This window comes from Balaenoptera musculus, chromosome 15 (genome assembly GCF_009873245.2).
Source record: "Balaenoptera musculus isolate JJ_BM4_2016_0621 chromosome 15, mBalMus1.pri.v3, whole genome shotgun sequence".
NCBI lineage: Eukaryota > Metazoa > Chordata > Mammalia > Artiodactyla > Balaenopteridae > Balaenoptera > Balaenoptera musculus.
Window position 1 is genome coordinate 88,186,664 of NC_045799.1, and position 21,567 is coordinate 88,208,230.

A 21,567-nucleotide genomic window follows, 5' to 3' on the forward strand; every position below is an offset into this window, starting at 1 on the left:
AGCTCTGGACCGACCTGCCAGGGACGGTGTCTGCAGCCGAGACCAGCCTTTCCCCGTCTTTCTCAAGATCAGCCTCCTCCCATTCAAAGGGGACGCCCAGCTCTCACCCTGGGTCTTCCCTGGGTGGGCTGCCCCCAGGTGCTTCGGGCCACCAAACACTGGGACAACCAGATTGCTTTCAATAAGGCGCTACAAATCAGCATCGTATAAGTACTCTAAATGATGTATTTCCAAAACAGTTTTACTTTTTCAATTTAATATTTATTTATCAAAACTTAATGTATTTACTTTTAGTCAGCTCCGTGCCAATAATTTTTTTAAAAAAATTTATTTATTTTTGGCTGCGTTGGGTCTTTGTTGCTGCGTGCGAGCTTTCTCTAGTTGTGGCAAGCAGGGGCTACTCTTTGTTGCGGTGCACGGGCCTCTCATTGCGGTGGCCTCTCCTGTTGAGGAGCACAGGCTCCAGGCGTGTGGGCTTCAGTAGTTGGGGTGCACGGGGCTTAGTTGCTCTGCAGCATGTGGGATCTTCCCGGACCAGGGCTCGAACCCGTGTCCCCTGCATTGGCAGGCGGATTCTTAACCACTGTGCCACCAGGGAAGTCCCTGCCAATAATTTTAAAAACTCAATCTTGAAGGAAAATTTTAATACTTATAGTCTTCTTGTTATAGGAAAAAATTGCAAAGATTCACACATCTCTTCCACAGCAGCATGGCAGGGTGATTGATAAAATACTTTCAAGCATAAATGTTTTTACATTAGGATAAGTTCTGTGGGAAAACAGTAGAAATATCTGTTCAAGGAGAGAAGGAGCAACCAGCTAAGAGGGTTTTTTACACCCCCTATTTCTTGGTTGAAGAGCTGGTGGGTGTCCAGTCCCCGTGGTAAATCAGGGTTCTCCAGAGAAACGGAACCCGGAGGATAGAGACATGTCTGAGGACGTTTAACGTAGGGCTGGCTCTTGGGGTCGTGCAGGCCGCGAAGCCCCACCAGGTGCCGCCTGTGAGCCGGATGCCCAGGGCCCGGTGGGGCTGTGCAGCCCGAGTCCAGACGCTCGAGAACCCGGAGATGGATGCTCAGGGGTGGGGAGGGTGGACGTCCAGCTCAGGCGGAGAGCGGACCTCCCATCATCTGCGTTTCTGTTCTGTTGGGCTCACAAGGGATGGGGTGGTGCCGCCCACCACGGGGAGGGCCGTCTTCACGTGGTCTGGACTCAGAGGCTGATCTCTTCCCAGACACCAGCCCAGACACACCTAGAAATCATGTCTCACCAGTTAAGTGGGCGTCCCTCGGCCCAGGCGCGATGACACGTAAAGTGAACTGAGACGCCACGGATTTTTATTTCCTGGCCTATGTTTAAAAGAGTAGCACAAGCAATTTCAGCAGCTAAAACGTCAGCATTTACAGTAGCCCAGAAATTCCTCCCTTTTGCAACTGTGTAAACGTTCAGTGAAACGTTTTAGATGTTTAAGGACAGAGCGTGTGGCCATATTAAAGGACCCTGGTCATTCGAGGACCAAGTTGGGGACTGGGGATCTAGTTCACATGCATTGGGGCTGCTGGGGTCCCTGATCACGGGGGCCACAGGTGGAGGACGGATGGAGGGCGGGCTGTGGCGCGGGGCAGTGGACAGACTGGTGACAGTGCCAGGTTGGGCCCTGGCTTTGGCTGGTGGCCTGGATGGAGGGTGGAGCCTGCAAGCTCGGGGTTGATGCGGCCTGGAGGGCGGAGGTGGCAGGTGGAGAGATGGGATCTGGCCACACAAGCTTGAGCAGCCTGGCCTGCTGGGTGTCCAGAGGGAGGTGTCAGGCGGCCGGGGGTGGCCCTTTACCCCCAAGCTCGTTTTCTGCCCTCGTGCTGTGGCCCCGCACCTCTGGTCCTCGTTGGCCTTGCCTCTTGGGGAAGCCTGGCCTCCTGGCCCTGCCTGGAGCCCCGAGCCGCCCCTGCTAGGCCTCTCTGCTCCTCTCACTGTGGAGCTGTGAGCTCAGCTACTGCACCTTTTGGATTCGAACCTCTTCCTTTTATGATGGGGCTGATGGCCAGTTTAAGCATTTAAATCTCGTTTTTAATTTAGTTTGTTTAACATGGCTTCTTGTTAATTACCTGTGCTGCAGTGTGGAGCTTGGCTCCCCTCCGAGCGATTTCCTCGTCGTGTGATTTCGTGTGGCTTGTCACGAGTTCAGGGGTCTGGACCCAGAACAGGGCCATTTCCAAGTGATGCTTTCACGGAAGACAAGGCTTAATTAATTGGGTGGAAATAACGATGATTCCGAGAGCAGCTCTGTGAGGAGCAGCGTTTTTGCTCTTCTTTTCAGTGATTTAATAGCTGCCGTTCATTAGCCGGGACCCTGGGAGGAAGAGGCTCCGTCCTCTGTGTCCTCGTCTTGCTACTCGGCGCTCAGAATTGCAGGACCGGAAAAGCTCACGAGTCTAAACTTCCCCACGTCTGTCCAGAAGCGCTGAAATTGTTCCTTAAAAATCCCCGAGGGCTTCCCTGGTGGCACAGTGATTAAGAATGCGCCTGCCGATTCAGGGGACACGGGTTCGAGCCCTGGTCTGGGAAGATCCCACATGCCGCGGAGCAACTAAGCCTGTGCACGACAACTACTGAGCCTGCGCTCTAGAGCCCGTGAGCCACAACTACTGAAGCCTGCACGCCTAGAGCCCGTGCTCCGCAACAAGAGAAGCCACCGCAATGAGAAGCCCACGCACCACACGAAGAGTAGCCCCCGCTCGCCACAACTAGAGAAAGCCCATGTGCAGCAATGAAGACCCAACACAGCCAAAAATAAATAAATAAATAAATAAATAGATAAATAAATTAAAAAGAAAAAAATATCCCCGAGAGGCTGGGCTTGTGGTGCTGAAGCTCCTTGGAGCCGGACCTCGGGTCCTGGCCTTGTCCACCCGGTGAGAACTTGGACTTCCCTGTCCTCCTTCTGTCCTTGCCCAGACGTGCGTCTGCACAGCTGACTTACCTGGCCGGGTGTCCACCCTTGGGGTGGGGGCGTCAGGAGCCCGGAGTGGGCGATGCAGGCAGGATTTAGATGGGTCTTCCTTGACGGTTCAGGGCTGCTCCGGACACGGGAGCTGTCATCTCAGTCACGTAGAGCATCTCCGCACCCTGGTCCACCCTCCTGCCTGCCCCTGCTCGGCCCCGTGCAGACCTGAGCCTCAGTGCGCTGTGTGGGGTGACGACAACCCAGGGCCTGGCAGAGTCGGGCAGGGGCTCGTGGGTCTGTGAACATGCTTGTACAAGTCTTTGCGTGGACCCACGTGTCCGATTCTCTTGGGTGGGTTCCTAACGGTGGAATTTCTGGGTTGGAGGCTACCTTTACGTCTAACTTTTCCGAAGTGGCTGTGCGTTTCCAGGCCCACCTGCAGTGACGAGGTTCCCACCTCTCTGATCCCTGCTGAGGTTCTGGGCCGTCTGTCTTCCAAGTATAGTCACTCTAATGGCTGTGGCATCTCGTGGTGGGTTTGATTTGCGTTTCCCTGATGGCTAAGGAGATTGGGTGTCTTTTCCTGTACAACTTCTTTGGCAAAATGTCTCTTCAAATCTTTTGCTCATTTTTTGAGCCCTTGGTCTTCTTACTGTTGAGTTATAAGAGCGCCTCATATATTCTGGATACAAGCCCTTAATGAGATATATGGTTTACAGATATTTTCTCCCGGTCTGTGTTTCGGTCTTTTCATCTTCTTCACAATGTCTTTTAAAGTTCAGTTTATCAATTTTTTCTTTCAAGAATCATGCTTCTGTTGTTTTATCTAAGAACTCTTTGCCTAACCCACGTTAATGAAGACTTTATCATGTTTTCTTCTAGAAGTTTTATCATTTTAGCTGTTCCATTTAGATCTGTGATCCACTTTGAGTCCCTTTTGTGTGTGGTGTGAGGTAGGGGTCTGAGGCCGTGGTGTTCTTTTGTGGACGTCGGGGTGTCCTAGCACCATTTGTTGAAGAGACTGTTATTTCCTCATTGACATGTCTCGGCACCTCCTCAATAATCAGCTGATGATACACGTGAGAGTTTATTTCTGGGCTCTCGGTTCTGTCCCCCTGGCCTGTGTGCCACAGCATCACACCAACACCACACAATCTCAATGGCTGTGGTTTTACAGCGAGTTTGGAAATCAGGTCGTGTAAACCCTCTCACTTGGTTCTTCTTTTTCAGAATCGTCTGGGCTGTTTTAGGGCCTTTGCATTTCCATATGAATTTTAGATAACTTTCTATTTAAAAAGCCTGCACTGAATTTATAGATCGATTTGATACAGAACTGGCGTCTTGTCAGTGTTGAGACTTCTAAGTGATGAACAGGAGTGTCTTTCCGTTTATCTAGATCTTTAGTTTCTCAGAAATCCTCTGTCGTTTTCAGTGGACAAGCCTTGCACTTTTTTTGGCAAATGAATCCTGCAATGTTGCATTCTTTTCGATGCTCTCGTGAAGAAGACAGGGTTCCCAGCAGGGTGGGCTGGCTGTGGAAGCTCTGGGGGGCTCTGGTGGGCAGGAGTGGAGGTGGGTGGGCAGCAGGGCGGGAGTAGCGGGGCCTGGCGAAGAGGGAGCCTCGTCCCTACACCCCCGAGGCAGAGGGTCCGAGCCCAGAGTGCTCTGGGCCTTGGGGCGGGGGCTTCGCCCATCCTGAGCCCCAGGGGGACAGCCTGTCAGTCACAACTAAGTGTGTTATCTCCACGTGGGGAGTAGGGTGAGATCTCCAAATGGTTTTTTAATTTTGTGAGGCATGTTCTCCAACTTCTGCTGATGGCTCTGGGACTAGTTAGGGAGAAAGTTACTCCGCGGCTAAGCACGCGCGGCACTGTTTATCTGGGCGTGGGACTGAAATTTAAATGACAGTGTGCCAAATCGAGGAACTCACGGTTTTCTGGAGATGCTCGTTCCACGGCATTTATCATGTGCCTGCTGGGTGCCACGCGCACTCGGGTGCTGCCAGGGTTGCGAGGTCGGCGGATACAAGGTGTCTGCGGTGACCTTCTCCTCCAGGGAGGGCAGCGTGAGACACGTGGAACGTGGGATGAAGACAAGCTGCGGACTCACATCTGAACGAGGACTGGTATCCAGAACGTATAAAGATCTCTCACGATTCAACAATACAAAACCAAGTAATCCGGTTAGAAACTGGGCAAAGACCTGAAGAGACGCTCGACCGGAGAGGACACTCGGATGGAAAACAAACCCATGAGACGTTCAGCTCCTCAGGCAGCGGGAAATGCAAATCACTCTACACCCATCAGGATGGTTAAAATGAAAACCGCTGGCGAGGATGAGGAGGAGCTGGACCTCTCATCTGTTGCCGGTGGGAATGGCAGCTGTTACAGCCTGGAAAACATTTTAGTAGGTTCTTAGAAAACTAAACATGTAACTGCCATGTGACCCAGAAATTGTACTCTTGGGCATTTATCCCAGAACAATGGAAAATTATGTTCACGTGAAAACCTGTATGTTAATTTTGCTCATAGCAGCTTTATTTGTAATAGTCCCAGACTGGAAACAACCCAGGTATCCTTCAGGGGGTGAGTGGATACCATGGAACAGCACCCAGCCTAAAAAGGGAACAAATTACTGACACACACGACAGCCTGGGTGAGTCTCTGGGGGAGTGTGCCGAGTGAGGCCAGTCTCCAAAGGTTACATCCTGCATGACACCATTAAAATAACATTCTCAGGGTGACAAAATTATAGAAACGGAGGACAGATTGGTGGCGACCAGGGGTTAGGGACTGGGGTGGGGTCCTGGTGCATCTGGACGGCATCAGTGCTGGCATCCTGGGTGCTGTGCTGTGGTCTCCCAAGGTGTTACCTCTGGGGAGATGGTGACGGCCACATGGGCTGCCCCCGTGTTATTTCTTACAGCTGGTGGCCATTGGCTGGGAGGTGCCGGCCACCTGGGGTCACTGTGCTCCAGCTGTTGGAGAGGGAGGGGCCATTCTGGTGGGGCAGGAGGGGCCCTGGGATCAGGCCTCCTTGGCCGGGGCTGGCAGCAGACCCCCAGCCCCTGTTGGAGGAGCCCGGCATCGGGTGAGTGTAGTGCCGCGTGGTGGCAGGGACACAGTGGTCGTAGCCGTTGGTGCACGTGCCACGTGCTGGGCGTGGCACTGATGCTTCCGCAGCTCTGTCAGTCGCTCCACTTCGCAGATGACGGGCTGAGGCCCAGTGGTTGGCCTGCCAGGCCCCAGCTGGTCCGGGAGCTGCAATTTGGACCCTCTTCCTGGCTGCCGAGCCCCTCAGCCTCATGCCTCACCTCGCTCTGCCCCAGGAGACCGCGGGTCCCGTCTATCTGCTTGTCCCTCTGTCCCACTGTTCACAGACCCCCCTGCGGCCTTCACAGGGCGGGGGGAGAGGGCGTTTCTCTGAAGCTGTTCGCAGGATAGGGTCCCAGGGGATCTTGGAGGCCGTTGACTCGTCCCCAGCCTTCCGGGCTCCAGGCCTGCATCCCCAGTGTCCCAGGGAGCGGCTTGACCGTGTCCACCGCTAGTCAGGTCCTCAGACTCTGTGGCCGGCCCCTCTCGGGTCCCCGTTCTCAGAGGGAAGCGAGGCCTGGGCGTCAGCGTGCTTCTGACCCAGAGTCCAGGACACTCGGGGGCCTGCGGGGAAGCTGACCAGGGGGCGGGGCCTACAGCAAGCAGGACCCCAGCGTGGCGGCCTCTGCCCTGGGGCGTGGGCCTGGGTGGCCAGGTACCAGATTTTCCCAGAGGAGCTGAAAGTCCAGATTTTTGTGAAATCTGTTTTTTTGCCTTTTGACTAAATTTTAAACTTTTGTTTTGAAAATATTTCAGAGAGAAAAGTTTCAAGCAGGGTAGACCCGCGCCCTGGCCTAGCTGGCTGACGCTTCGGGGTGCGCGCGCGTTTGCTCTGTGTCTCCTGCGTCTGAGCGTTGTTGCCGTGACGCCGATGGTCACTCTTACTATCCTTGCTTCGTATGGGAGTACGTGACCCCTCCCTTAAACCCCTCAGCACACCTCAGGGGTGTCAGGGGATGGTTGTCACACCGGGATCTTCCAGGGACACGACATTCCTAGCTAACCCACAGCCCGGGTTCAAAGCCTGTCCCGATTTCTGACGTGCCCAGAGCAGTGGCTAGGGAGTTTGGGTGTGGCGTTTGCCCCTCATCACACCCGACTGTTTCAAAGGTGGGCGAGGGCTTCCGTGGTGGCGCAGTGGTTGAGAGTCTGCCTGCCAATGCAGGGGACACGGCTTCGAGCCCTGGTCTGGGAAGATCCCACATGCCACGGAGCAACTAGGCCCGTGCACCACAATTACTGAGCCTGCGCGTCTGGAGCCTGTGCTCCGCAACAAGAGAGGCCGCGAGGGTGAGAGGCCCGCGCACCGCGATGAAGAGTGGCCCCCACTTGCTGCAACTGGAGAAAGCCCTCGCACAGAAACGAAGACCCAACACAGCCAAAAATAAATAAATAAATAAATAATTAAAAACAAAATATGGGAAAATACCAAGGTATAAAAAATTTAAAAAAAAAAAAAAAAAAAAAAGGTGGGCGAGCAGCTTCAGGGTTTGAGGGCACGGGGAGACCCAGGCGGGTGGCCCCGTTTGTGCCCTCGCCCTGGGCTGACCTCCGGGGCGGCAGGAGGTCGAGCTGGGCCCACGACGCGGGCTCCCCCTGCCCGAGCCGGTAAGGGAGCTGCAGAGCTTTCTGGGCTGGGTCTGGGGCCCAGCTCCACCGAGGTCTGGCTGGGAACCTTGGCCAGATACCAGTTCCTCTGAGGATCCGCTTCCAGATTTCAGCCTGTCAAGAAGCCAAATGAAAAGTGAGACACTACACGTCAGATTTCCTAGGATGGTGCTGGGCCCGGAGAGGGGGACCCAGACTCTTGCGGGAGTGCTGTTCCCGCCCCCCCCCGTCCCTCTTCCCTCCTTCCTTCATTCCTTCGTCCGTCCACCCAGCGTCCTCTGTGCCGAGCCTATGCTGGGGGTGGGGTGCAGAGGCCACTTCTGGGTTGGAGGAGTTCAGGGTTATCGGGTGGGAGGGAGCGCAGGGAAGGCTCCCAGGGAGCAGGGCGTCCGGGCGGGGGGCCGTGTGGGGAGACCCCAGTGCCTCTAGGGACTGCAGCCCCTGTGGTTGGGTGCGAGGATGTCGGGAGGGGGTCTTTGAAATAGAAGACGGACGCCAGAGGCCGGCCCGCCCTGCACACGCCCACGTTTATGGCCTTGGAGGGTGGCCAGGGCATGGGTGGAAACGGCCGGGCTTTGAATGGGGTGACTCTGCTGTGGCCACCCCCGGAGGGGAGGGAGGGAGAGAGCCAGGGGGCCTGGGAGGGGCGGTCCAGGGCTCGGCTTCCGCGCTGGCTGGGGTGTCCTGTCCCTGCCCCGGGGTGCCTGCCTCGGGCTCCCCCCTCGCCTGCAGCCAGCGGGAGGCCACGTGGACTTGTTTTGTCCACAAGCCCACTTAGGAGGACTGGCCCCACAGTGCCAGGGCCCAGCCCGCCACGTGGCGTCCATTAGGCTAGGAAAGACAGTGAATTCCTGTCTCACAGCAGCGTAGGAAGTGCCATGGAACGTGGAACATGGACCATGGACCAAGGAATATAGAACATGGAACCCAGAGCATCTGCAGATCCGGAGCCATGACCGAAAGGGCCGATGCAGGGCAGGTGGGCATGGGAGGGGGAGGGGAGGTGGGCCAGACTTCAGGGCCGGGTAAACGTCATACCTCGACCACCCCCCTTACGGACCTTCATTAGTTGTGGTTTTCCTGAGTCCGTGTCCTTCCTGGTCACCGTCCCTCCCCAGCCCCCCCCGGCTTCAGTCCACTTTGTTGTTTCACCCACTGCGGTTATTATCCGAGTGACGCCCAGACTGTCCCTCGCTGGCCGGGGGGCGGGTCTTCGTGAGGCTCCCGCCTACTCTGGCCTGAGCCTCACCTTTTCTGTCATTTTCCTTGCTTTCTGGTATTTCTTTTTTCTTAAAGTCAGGTTTTTTTTTGTTTGTTTTGGTTTTTAAAATTTTATTTATTTATTTATTTATTTATGGCTGTGTTGGGTCTCCGTTTCTGTGCGAGGGCTTTCTCTAGTTGTGGCGAGCGGGGGCCACTCTTCATCGCGGTGCGCGGGCCTCTTACTGTCGCGGCCTCTCTTGTTGCGGAGCACAGGCTCCAGACGCGCAGGCTCAGTAGTTGTGGCTCGCGGGCTCTAGAGCGCAGGTTCAGTAGTTGTGGCTCACGGGCTTAGTTGCTCTGTGGCATGTGGGATCCTCCCAGACCAGGGCTCGAACCCGTGTCCCCTGCATTGGCAGGCAGATTCTCGACCACTGCGCCACCAGGGAAGCCCCTCTCTGGTATTTCAAGAGGCTGCCGGCTCATCTTGTATGTTTTCTGCCCCAGACCTGGAGTCAGTTTTTTCTCTAAAGAATCTAGGTTCCTTTTGGTGGGAAATTGTATTTAGAGACCACATTCTGGGCCCTGGGGGTACTCACTGCTTCAGTTTGTCATTGTTGCTGGGCTTTTTCTGCACACAGAACTAGGACTTTTTTTTAAGATAAAATATTTCATGAGTTCATATTGATTCTTCCAGTTCCAGTTCAGGGCTACAGGTTGGCTGGCTTGGCTTCCTTCCTTCCTTCCTTGTAATGTAACGTGATTAATTTGATGTCTTTATCTCTTTTCACCCATGCTGAAAATGCCAGCTCTAAATGACACCAACAAAAGAATTCTTTGCTTTATTGCACCACACTTGCGAGCACACACATGCACACACCCGACCTTAGAATAACAAGACTGTTACTAGTGCCACCAATATGATCAGCAAAAACTGTTTAAGATTTTATTCCAGCTTATTTTGCCCTGAAGCGTCTGCATTTTGGGAGGCAATGCCGTCCGTTGGATACACATTTCAGTTCATTTGCTGCCTTTTACTTTTGATTTGTAAGTATCATTTTTCAAATCCCAGTCTTGTTTTTATAATTGTGTAAAATATTAACATGGTTCCAAAGCCGTGCCCACCAACAAGGTGTGTCCGCAGGATCGTTGATTTACCCCGTGTCCCCGCCAGTCACTCAGCTTCCTTCCTAAGGCCTGTGGGGACCCTTTTACTCACAGGATTTGCCTGTGTGTTGAAGTAGCAGATCGGTAAGTAAGATAGTGAGTCAGCGGATGTGCACAGAGATTCACACCCCCTCCCCTCTTTCTTAAACACATGCCTTTTCCATCTGGCATGCATCCTGGACCTCACGCCTTGGCAGTTTATAGAGGGTTTTGACAGCACTGGGTCTTTGGGGCTATTCCAGAGCTGGAGCCGTAGGTGATAGGAGGAGATAAATCCCCTCACGTCGTCTGCTTGGTCACATCTCTGCCCATTTCACGGAGGAGGAAGCTGCTCGCCAGGCCCACTGCCGTACCTCGGGGTGGCGCATGGGGTTGAGATTGGGGTCTGCCTGTGGCCGTGCTCGGCGGCTCCCAGGCCTGAAAGGGTGGCCGTGGGCCCCTCTAGCTGCCTTGGTTCACAAGGCACCGCCAAGCGTGTCGAGCCACGGCGGCTGGGCCCGGAGAGTCAGCAGAAGAATCCAGCCCCGGCACTTTCATGGGAGAACCAGCCGGCGTGAAGCGGCCGTGCCCTTGGTCTTATTGCCTCAAAGGGGAAAAACAAATACAGCCGGCATATAATGAGATCCTTACCAGTGAAGAAAGCCCCGGCGCGTCCTGAAGCCTGAAGCCTCCGTGGACCGAGGCGGCTTCACCCCGTGTGCCCCGTGACCACCGGCCTCCCCCGCCCTTGGAGCCCAGTGCCGCCGCCCAGTGGGGGCCCAGGGCTGCTGGCTGGGGGCGGACACGGATGGCTGCGCGGGACCTGAGCCGGGGCACGGAATGGCCTCCCAAGGCGGGGCTGGGTGCGGGCGTGGGGCAGCTGTCGGGCTGGGCAACAGCGGGAGGCGTTGTCCCCGAGCCAGCGTGTGCTCTCTGTGTGAGCACGTGTGTCCACGTGGGTGCGGGGGTCTCAAGCAGCCCCTCGAAGGAAAGGAGAGGGGGGCTTTCCAGACGTGGCGTGCCGTGCACGTCTAAAATGATGGTTTTTGGGCTTCCCTGGTGGCGCAGTGGTTAAGAATCCGCCTGCCAATGCAGGGGACACGGGTTCGAGCCCTGGTCCAGGAAGATCCCACATGCCGCGGAGCAGCTAAGCCCATGCGCCACAACTACTGAGCCTGTGCTCTAGAGCCCGTGAGCCACAATTACTGAGCCCAGGAGCCACAACTACTGAAGCCTGCGCACCTAGAGCCTGTGAGCCACAACTACTGAGCCCGTGAGCCACAACTACTGAAGCCCACGTGCCTAGAGCCCGTGCTCTGCAACAGGAGAAGCCACCGCAATGAGAAGCCCGCGCACCGCAACAAAGCGTAGCCCCCGCTCGCCGCAGCTAGAGAAAGCCCGCACACAGCAGTGAAGACCCAATGCAGCCAAAAATAAATAAATTTATTTTAAAAAATAAATAAATAAAATGATGGTTTTTAATGAAGTCACAGGTGGTGGGGTCCGTGCTGGCCTGGTCGGGGTGGTACAAAGGCTGCTGCCACTTGCGGGCCACTCCAGGGCTCCGTCCTGTCTTGGCACGTGGGCTCCCGTAGTGTCCTGCATGCTCTGTCCCACACATGGCGCTCACTTTGCACTTGTCCTTGAGACTGTCCACGTTGATGACACAGCCTCCCTGACCTTTTGGTGACTGTGCTGGGCCCAGGGACACGTGCAGAGGGTACCCCAACGATGGGCAGGCACGTGGTTTTGTGGCTGTCGCACGTGGCGCTGTCACGGGCGTCCTTTGGGACCGTGGCCAACTGCGTTTCCTTCCCTCTCAGCCCTCCAGACCCCCAGCCCCACAGGCTGCTGGCACTTCTCAGCCGCTCACCTGTGATCGCCAGCCTCACCCTCACCTGGCCGGACCCTGTTTGTGCCCTTCCCCCTCCCAGCCTCGGCCAGGTCTCTGGCCCTGGTGGGTGCATCCGCTGCCCCCTCTGCGGGCCTGCGTCCAGCCCTTTGAAGCAGCCTCTGATTGGTTTAGCAGTCGTGGAAAGAACACACATCCCCAGCCCCCGGAGCCCTGGGTGTGGGTGTTTCCAGGGATCTGGCAGATGCGCTGTGGCATCTCCCGCCCACGTACTCAGCGGGTCTGGCAGCCCTGATTGCACCGCTGCCTGGACCTTGTGATAGATCCTTGGGCCCGCTGGGTTTAAAATAAGCAAGAAGCCTTTTATCCTGGAAAACGTTTCCTATCCTGGGAAGTGATGAGAAGGGAGGAGGGAGCCAGGCTGGGAAGGCCTCCAGGACTCCGTGTTTTCCACTCCTGACCTTGGACGTGGCCTGCATGGGGTGGAGGCATTGGGGGAAGGGGGCTCCCACGATGTCAGCTTTCACATGGGGGTCACACCCGCTCTGTGATGATGGCATCCTGTAGTGCACGGTGGCCTGGGGTTCCCAAGATGTGGCCTCTGCGTAGGACCAGCGCTGGTCCCTTAGGGGTCGGACCGGGTTGGGGCACCACCTGCTATGCAGATGAGACTGGGAACTGAGGACCCTCCCTGGAGGTGACGGAGGAGCCGAGGATCTCCTGGAGGTCAGCGCGGGCTGTTCAGCGGGAGAGGTGGGCGGGGGCGGGGAGCACTGGGAGCCCCTGTGCTGCTCGGCGAGGACGCCCTGTCTTACAGCCAGTGAGTCCAGGTCCGCAGGGTGGACGTGCTCGCTCCTCTCCAGCCAGCCGGGCGGCCACGCTGACCCAGGCCCTGTGGGTCTCAGGACCCGGCGCCCTCCTGCGCTGCTCCTCGTACCCCAGCCTGGGAGCCGCCGCCGGCCGGGCTGCCCAGACACCTCCCGGGTGGCCCCGCTGGGCGACCGGCAGCTGCGTCTCTTCCGCCAGGAATGAAACCCTTGAAGAAGGATCCAGAACCCGAGTGTCGTGATGCCCGACGTGGCAGGGTAGGCTTTGCGGCAGGCAGTGTTGCGTGCGGAGGCTTCTCCCCTCAGCTCCCGGGCCCTGTTTCTGAGCTGCAGAGGTGGTGATGAGATTTCCAGCCCTAAGCTCGGTTACCGCGTGGGATGCGGGGCCTGCCTGGGAGCAGGCAGAACCATTTGCTGCCTCGGTGGCACTCGGACTGCCGGCCTGGGGCCCGCAGAGGCCGTGTCACTGCTGATGGTTGTGCACCCAGCGGCATCGGCCCTTCTGCAGGGTCTCTGCAAGGTGTCGAGGGAGGGCAGTGGTTTTCTCACTCTGGCTCTGACCACAGCTGTTACCCTGTGACAGGGTGAGGTGGGGAGAGCGGGCTGGCCCAGCATTTATTTAGTTTTGAAATTTTGTTCATCAGTTTGGTAGTTTTCCTCATACAGATCTTGTGCATATTTTGTTAGGTTTACACCTAAGTATTTTAATTTGGGGGGTGCTAATGTAAATGGTATTGTATTTTTAATTTTAAATTCCACTTGTTCATTGCTAACATATAGGAAAGTGATTGACTTTTGCATGTTAACCTTGTATCCTGCAGCCTTGCTGTAATCACTTATTAGTTTCAATAGGTTTTGCTTTTGTTTTTTATTCTTCAGAATTTTTTACAGACAGTCATGTCATCTGCAAACAGACAGTTTTATTTCTTCCTTTGTAGTCTGTATACTTTTTTGTTTGGCCACACCACACGGCTTGCAGGATCTTAGTTCCCCAACCAGGGATCAAACCTGGGCCCCTGGCAGTGGAGGCATGGAGTCCTAACCACTGGCCCACCAGGGAATTCCCTCCAGTCTGTATACCTTTCATTTCCTTTTCTTGTCTTATTGCAGTAGCTAGGGCTTTTCCAGTATGATGTTGAAAAAGAGTGGTGAGGGGGATATATTTGGCTTGAATCTCCATCTTAGGGGGAAAGCATCTAGTTTTTCACCACTAGGTATGACGTTAACTGTAGGGTTTCCAGAGCTCTTCTTTATCAACTTGAGGGAATTCTCCATATTCTTATTTTTCTGAGAGTTTTTATCATGAATGGGTATTCAGTTTTGTCAAATGCTTCTTATGCATCTGTTGATATGATTTTTCTTCTTTAGCCCTTTGATGTGATGCATTATCATTGATTTTTGAATGTTGAACAAGCCTTGCATACCTGGAATGAATTCCATTTATTTGTGGTGTATAAATCTTTTAATACAGAGTTGGATTTGATTTGCCTGTATTTTGTTGATGATTTTTACATCCATGTTCATGAGATAGTGGTCTGTAATTTTCCTTTCTTGTAATATCTTGGTCTGGTTTTGGTATTAGAGTAATTCTGGCCTCATAGAATGAGTTAGAAAGTGTTCCCTCTGCTTCTAAATACTTCTGGAAGAGATTGTAGAGAATTGGTATGATTTCTAACTTCAGTGTTTGATAGAATTCACTAGCGAACCCATCTGGGCCTGTGCTTTCTGTTTTGGTAGTTGAATATTTATTGATTCAGTTTAATAGGTTGTATTATCTATTTCTTCTTGTGTGTTTTAGCAGATTGTGTCTTTCAAAGAACTGGTCCCTTTCATCTAAGTTAGCAAATTTGTGGGCACAGAGTTGTTCATGGTCTCCCTTTATTATCCTTTCCATGTCCATGGGATCTGTAGTGATGTCTTTTCTCTCATTTGTGGCATTCATTATTTGTGTATTCTCTCTCTCTCTCTCAATCTCTCCTCCCCACCCCACCCCTCCCCTTTTTTTGTTACCATGGCTAGGGGTTTATAGGTTTTTATTGATCTTTTCAAAGAACCAGCTTTGGTTTCATTGATTTTTCTCTGTTAATTTCCTATTTTATTTATTTATTTATTTATTTAAATTTCCTATTTTAAATTCTGCTCTAATTTTTATTACTTCTTTTCTTTTGCCTGCTTTAGGTTTAATTTGCTTTTCTTTTTCTAGTTTCCTTAGGTTATTGATTTTAGATCTTTCTCCTTTTCAAATGTATGCTTTCAATGCTGTAAGTTTTCCTCTAAGCATTGCTTTTGCTGCATCCCGCAAATTTTGGTAAGTTGCGTTTTCACTTTCATTTAGTTAAACATATTTTCACTTTCTCTGGAGCCTTCTTCTTCCACCCATGTATTATTTAGAAGTGTGTTGCTTAATCTACAAATCCTTCGGGATTTTAAGTTATGTTTCTGTTATTGATTTCTAGTTTAACTCCATTGTGGTCTGAGGGCCGATGCTGTGTGAGTCACATGTATTAATTTGTTCAGGTGTAACACTCAGCTGGCACACCTGGGACCATGGATGTGCTCCCTATGGAACCCCAGGCATTTGTGTGCTTTTCCCCAGTGCCAGGCATCGGGGTGGAGGAATCAGCCACAGACGAGGTGGCTCCGGGCTGCCTGAGGCAGAGGCTCCTGGGATTTATAAACACTGTGCTCTCGATGCCCCAGCAGGGATTGGGCCGCCCCACGTCCACTGCAGTGAACAGCTACGCTTGAGTTATTGCTGTTTAGAGAGAACTATTTGGAAACTTGCAGTCAGTTTCACCCAAACAGTGGAAAAGCCTAAACATAAGCCAGGCACCCTGTCGGGGCGCTGGCTCCCAGCAGACGAAAGCCCCTCTGTTACCCGGGCTGTGACATGCAGCAGAAAACAAGGTGTCCCCGTGGTGCTCGGGCACCAGAGCTTTGCCTGCGGCTCCAGGCTGGTTCCTGGAACGTGAATAACATTGACCGTGAGCCCGGGCCAGCAAAGGAAAGAAGTTCTCCCAAGGCAAAAGGCAGCAGGCGTAGGGCTTTGAGAACCGTTTCCAATGTCAGGTGCACTTTTTCCCTTGGTGGCATCATTCTGAAGTCAGAAAACACACTCGTACGCACTCGAACACGTTTTCTGCATTCAGTGGGACCTTTTTATTAATGTTGCCCACATCGCTCATTATTCCCTCCTGGTCCTTGTCACCACACGCGTGCACTCTGTGCTGACCCGCTGCTGGAGCGTCTGCACCACGTTATGAGCTGGTCTTGCGACATCACCAGCCGGGGGTATAAACACGCATCCTGGCTCTGACATCCCCCACTCCCAAGCTTCTGAAAGTTTGACGTTTTTCAAAATAAGACGTTTAAAGAAATATAGACACAGAAATATTGGAAATGCTAATAGAGTTTTTTCCTTATGACTGGAGGTGTTCCTGTGGTCATTGTCACAGCGCTTTTGCTTAAAATCACAAGAATTCTGCTCCCATTCCCATCCTTACAGAATGCAGAGGGGCAGATTGTTGGAGCCGGGGAAGGGCGGGGGTGGGGCGTGGGGGGAGTGGCAGGTTTTCTGTGCGGCTGGGGTGCAGGGATCCTCACTCCCACCTCGGAAGGGGGGCAGGTGCTTGGGGCAGGCGCAGCTCTGATTGGCTGTGGGCACCTCTCTCCCCGTCCTCTGTCCTCTGCTGCACTTGGGTGGCCTCACTCTGAGAACTGGTCCAACCTGTTTGCTTCTGCAGGTTTCTTTGCAGGGGTGGGGGCAGGAGGTGTTTACCTGTCAGGCCACCTGCAGCAGCAGTTCGGCTATATATTAGAAATGTCAGCCAATAAAAGGGAATAAAAGAGCCATAACTGGATCATGAGACTGGCTGAGCTCAGGGGCGCGGAGTGCTTCTTTGGCATCATTCCCAGGGTTGGGAGAAGGGGCTCGGAGCTGCTGTGTGCACAGTGTTTGGAGCCAGCAGAAATAATCACGGTGGCTCCTGATCGGGAGGGTTCCAGGAGTGGGGTCCTCTTGGTTAATCTCCCATCATGCCGTGGGCTGTGCCCATTCTGCAAGTGGGTTAACTCCTGGGCGACTCAGCCCCTGGGCCCCTCCAGGCAAGTTTTGGGGTGGCACCAGCTCTCTGGGTTGCCATCAAGGGAGCGTTTGTCACAGGGATGACCACACTCCTTGTGATGAAGGCCCACATGTACATCTGTCCCCCCCCACTGGACAGTGGGCCCCTTAGGCAGGGGCTGTAAGCGGAGGCTGGGGGTCAGGAGTCAGGTGATGTAGGGATTGTGGCAGACAGAGCATGTGCTCCCACCAGGGTGGGAAAGGGGCTGAGTTCTTGCTTCATGAGAACAAAGGCCCCACGTTGCTAGATCTTCCTTTTTTTTTTCCCGAAGAAAAGCCAAAAATTTGGATATTTATTACTCTCTCAAGTTTTAAATGTTGGGGCTAACTTTGAAAATGGGGCCAAAATTGGCCCGTGAAGAATCAATAAAGCACTAAAGAAAATTCAGTGGTGACCAAAGACCTTCCCTTCCAAAGAGACTCAGGTCCCAAAGGTTTTATGGGTGAATTCTGTCAAACTTCAACAAACTGTCCATCCTTTTACGAGTTGCTCCAGAAAATAGAAAACAGGAGAAAGCTGCTCAGCATATTGTATGAATTTCATATGAATTTGGAGGGACACACAAATCAGCCCATAACAGACACATAGAGTATGTGCTGTGTAACTGTAATACCAGGATGGAGCCATTAGTGGGTGTTGTTGGGAAAACTGGCTAACCATCTGGGGAAAAACAAACCAGATCCCCTTCCTCACGGACAAAAGGCCTAAATATGAACCCAAAAACTATTTGGCAGAAGTTAATTGCTATGGACTGAACCGTGTCCCCCAGATTCACTTATTAAAGCCCTAAGCCCCAATGTGATGGCATTTGGAGGCAGGCCTTTGGGAGGTGATTGGGTTTAGGTGAGGTCAGGAGGGTGGGCCCCCAATGGTGGGATTAGTGCCCTTTTAAGAAGACACCAGAGAGCCTTGCACGCTCGCTCTCTGCCACATGAGGGCACAGCGAGAAGGCAGCCTGAGTAAAGCCGAGATATGCTCCTGAAAAAACGGAAGAAACAGGGTGGGATCTGCAGCACGATGCCGTTTGGGGGTAAATTTAAAGTACATGCATATAACTCAAGATTCCACGTTGTGAGAGAAAGCATACAATGAAAAGGAAATCCCTCAAATTTCAGAACAAGCACCAGTGCAAGGGGGACGGGGGAAGTGGGTAGAAGGGGGAGAAATTGTCAACAAGAGCGGATCACCAGTGTCATGAACTCGGGCACAAATCTTCATCTGAGGTTTAAGATGCTAGTAGGTCCCACTAAATGCTGGCGTGGCCAGATGCAGTTTGTGGTTCCATCGGGAACATTGGGGTCTGCTGCTGAGTGGGTGGCCGAGCGGGAGGCTGATGGGGGATGAGGGAGGGGTCCAGGTCTGTTCCCCCGACATGTGCCTGCTGTTAGAGAGCGGGGCAGAGGTGGGGTGTCCCAGGAGGAGGGCGGGGAGAGTGGGAAGGGCTCTGCTTCCCTAGAACCTGGAGCACAGCGGGCCGCCTGGTCTCTCCCACCAGCCCCGTCGTCCAGAAGGAGGCTGGTGCTCTCTGGCCGGCTGAGCGCTGGGCTGGTCCCAGAACTGGGGTCTACGTCTGTGCGGCCCTGCCAAGTGACTGTGGACAGGCCTGCCCATGCTCTGTGCTGGAAGGGTCTGCGGTGGCCCCGTGAGCTACAGAGTTGGTATCTGAGGCTCAGCGTGGAGGGTGGGCCGCCAGGGCTTCGCAGCACTTTGGTGAGTGAGTCCTTCCCGGGTGATCTTCTTGGTCGCTTGAGGGCACAGTGGCATTTTATAAGACACGCCCCCACGGGCAAGCTTCCAGGGCCTTGACCCCAGGACCCTGGGGCCCCTGGGGCACCTGCCTCCTACAGGGGAGAGGGGTATGGCTGGTGAGTGCGGTGGGACATCGGCACAGCCTGGGCTGGTCTGAGCCACTGCAAGGCCAGTCTGCTGGGCCGTGGGCTTTGGGGCCACACAAGGCTGCCCATCCCACACCGTCCCCTGGTCCCCAGCCCCACACAGTCTAATCTGGGAGGCCACCCACCCTGAGAGCAGGTTTGAGGTCAGATCACGGAAGCCGGAAGGAGTTGGCTGGTATTTCACCCCAGGAGTGGGTGTTCTCCGACCATCAGAGAACATTCTTCACCCTCATTCTGAAGAGATGGCCTGTGGGAGAAGGCCCGGTTTCCATGGCAATGTGTTCACACCCCCAAGGCCTCAGGGCCAGGGTCTGGCTTCTGCCAGGGTGGGGACAGCAGGTGACACCCAGAACCGATCACACCCCAGAAGGTGTCGGGGGGCCACGTGGCCCTCCCAGGGGGGTGGATGCCACCAGGAGCTGGGAACCAGGCACGCCCAGCGCCCACCCCCAGGGCTCGGGTGCATCTCAGGGTCGAGGGAGGCCCCCCCCAGCTGGTGCCTTCCCTTCTTGCCTTAGAATTGTTTTCAGAGACACTTTGCTGCTTAGCTAAGGTCAGGGTGAAGTGAAGGCTTAGGTGGCCTTGGCTGCTGACTTGACTGTAGCTTCGAAGGTCTTGTTTCCAAGGTCAAAACAAGTAACTTACCAGCAGGACGTGTTCTAAACATTTACTTGCAAGTCAAGAATTAGCTTTATTTTATTTTATTTTTTTTAACATCTTTATTGGAGTATAATTGCTTTACAATGGTGTGTTAGTTTCTGCCGTATCACAAAGTGAATCAGCTATATATATACATATATCCCCATATCTCCTCCCTCTTGCGTCTCCCTCCCACCCTCCCTATCCCACCCCTCTAGGTGGTCACAAAGCACTGAGCTGATCTCCCTGTGCTGTGCGGCTGCTTCCCGCTAGCTATCTATTTTACATTCGGTAGTGTATATATGTCCATGCCACTCTGTCACTTCGTCCCAGCTTACCCTTCCCCCTCCCCGTGTCCTCAAGTCCATTCTCTACATTTGTGTCTTTATTCCTGTCCTGCCTCTAGGTTCATTAGAACTTTTTTTTTTTTTTTTTTTAGATTCCACATATGTGGGTTAGCATACAGTATCTGTATGACAGACTAGGTCCATCCACCTCACTGCAAATAACTCAATTTTGTTTCTTTTTATTAGCCATATTTTAAAATGGCACTTGGGCAGTGGGGTTTGGATTTAAAATAAACAAAAACCAAAATGTCTGTGTTGTTGGAATTAGCTGTGATGAACATTTAAACTACTTTTGGGCTGAAAATAACAAGCCCAAAATGGAACAGCTCCGTTTGCATGATTTTTTCAGAAATATATCAAGTTGGGATTCATCAGTGGGTGTTTTTTTTTTTTTACTGAGGTATTGTTGATTAACAGTATTACATGTTTCAGGTATGACATAGTGATTCATAATTTTTAATGGTTATGTTCCATTTATAGTTACTACAAAACACTGGCTATGTTCCCTGTATAGTTCAATACATCCCTGTAGCTTACTTATTTTATACACAGTAGTTTGTATCTCTTACTCCCCTACCCTGTCTTGCCCCTCCCCCCTCCCTCTCCCCACTGGTAACCACTAGTTTGTTCTCTATATCTGTGAGTCTGCTGCTTTTTTGTTATATTCACCAGTTTGTTGTATTTTTAAGATTTCATATATAAGTGAGATCATATAGTATTTGTCTGTCTGACTTATTTCACTTAGCATAATATCCTCCGACTACATCCATGTTGCTTCAAATGGCATTCTTTCATTCTTTTTTATGGCTGAGTAATATTCCATTGTATATATGTACCACATCTTCTTTATCCATTCATCTGTTGATGGGCACTTAGGTTGCTTCCATGTCTTGGCTATTGTAAACAGTGCTGCTATGAATATTGGGGTGCACATATCTTTTCGAATTAGTGTTTTCATTTTTTTCAGGCATATACTCAGGAGTCGAATTTCTGGATCATATGGCAACTCTATTTTTAGTTTTTTTCAGGAACTTCCATACTGTTCTCCATAGTGGCTGCACCAAGCTACATTCCCACCAACAGTGTAGGAGGGTTCTCTTTTCTCCACATCCTTGCCAACATTTGTTATTCGTGTTCTTTTTGCTGATGGTCATTTGACAGGTGTGAGGTGTTATCTCATCGTGATTTTGATTTGCATTTCCCTTCGTCTGTGGTGTTTTGACCTCAAGGGTCAGACCTCATCTTGAATGTGAATTTGAAAACGTCAGTTCCATGTGGACGACCGGAGGCCACACCCTGGTGTGAAGAGGAAAGTTCTAAGCTTGGAAGTGGACCCCCGTCTTCGGGAGGCCAGGCAGCAGAGGGGCTGACTGATGGCGGCTGAGGTTCCCCTGTCTGAGGAGCCCGGCCCTCGTAGCAAGGCCAGGGAGGGTGCTTCTCAGAGGCCTTGGGGCCCAGGCCACGCATCTCAGGACAGACTGTGGCTCGTTTTCCCTCCTGATCAGGAGACCAAGGGATCGGGGCAGCAGACGGGGCTCAGGTGGGGCTCAGGTGTGCCTGGAGGTGGAAGCGTGACTTAGCCAAGCGCGGAAGGATGGCGTCCACGTGGATCAGGCCTGAGAGCCGAGCTCTGACCTGACGTGCACCTGCACCCTCTCCCCCCGCCTCCCCGCAGCCTCTGGTCACCTGCCAGACCCCTGGGGTGCTGCCCTCCTCCTCCTCCTCCAGAGAGAGAAAGAGACGTTTAAATAGAGGGGAAGTAACTGCCTTAAGAGTTACTGATGTTTTCTGGGCCCTGGGAGCGGGCGATCACAGGGCTGTTTGGATCTCTGGTCCTGCTTTTGCTTCCCCAGGGCCCGGCACCTGGGGCTCCTCTGAGGCGCCTCCACTGACCGGT

At 53.1% G+C, this 21,567-nt stretch overlaps 1 protein-coding gene across 3 annotated transcripts in view; it reads left to right on the top strand.

Moving 5' to 3' along the window:
* PRKAR1B (protein kinase cAMP-dependent type I regulatory subunit beta) overlaps window positions 1-21,567 on the top strand; it is an 86,383-nt gene that overhangs the window by 28,627 nt on the left and 36,189 nt on the right. The window lies entirely within an intron of this gene.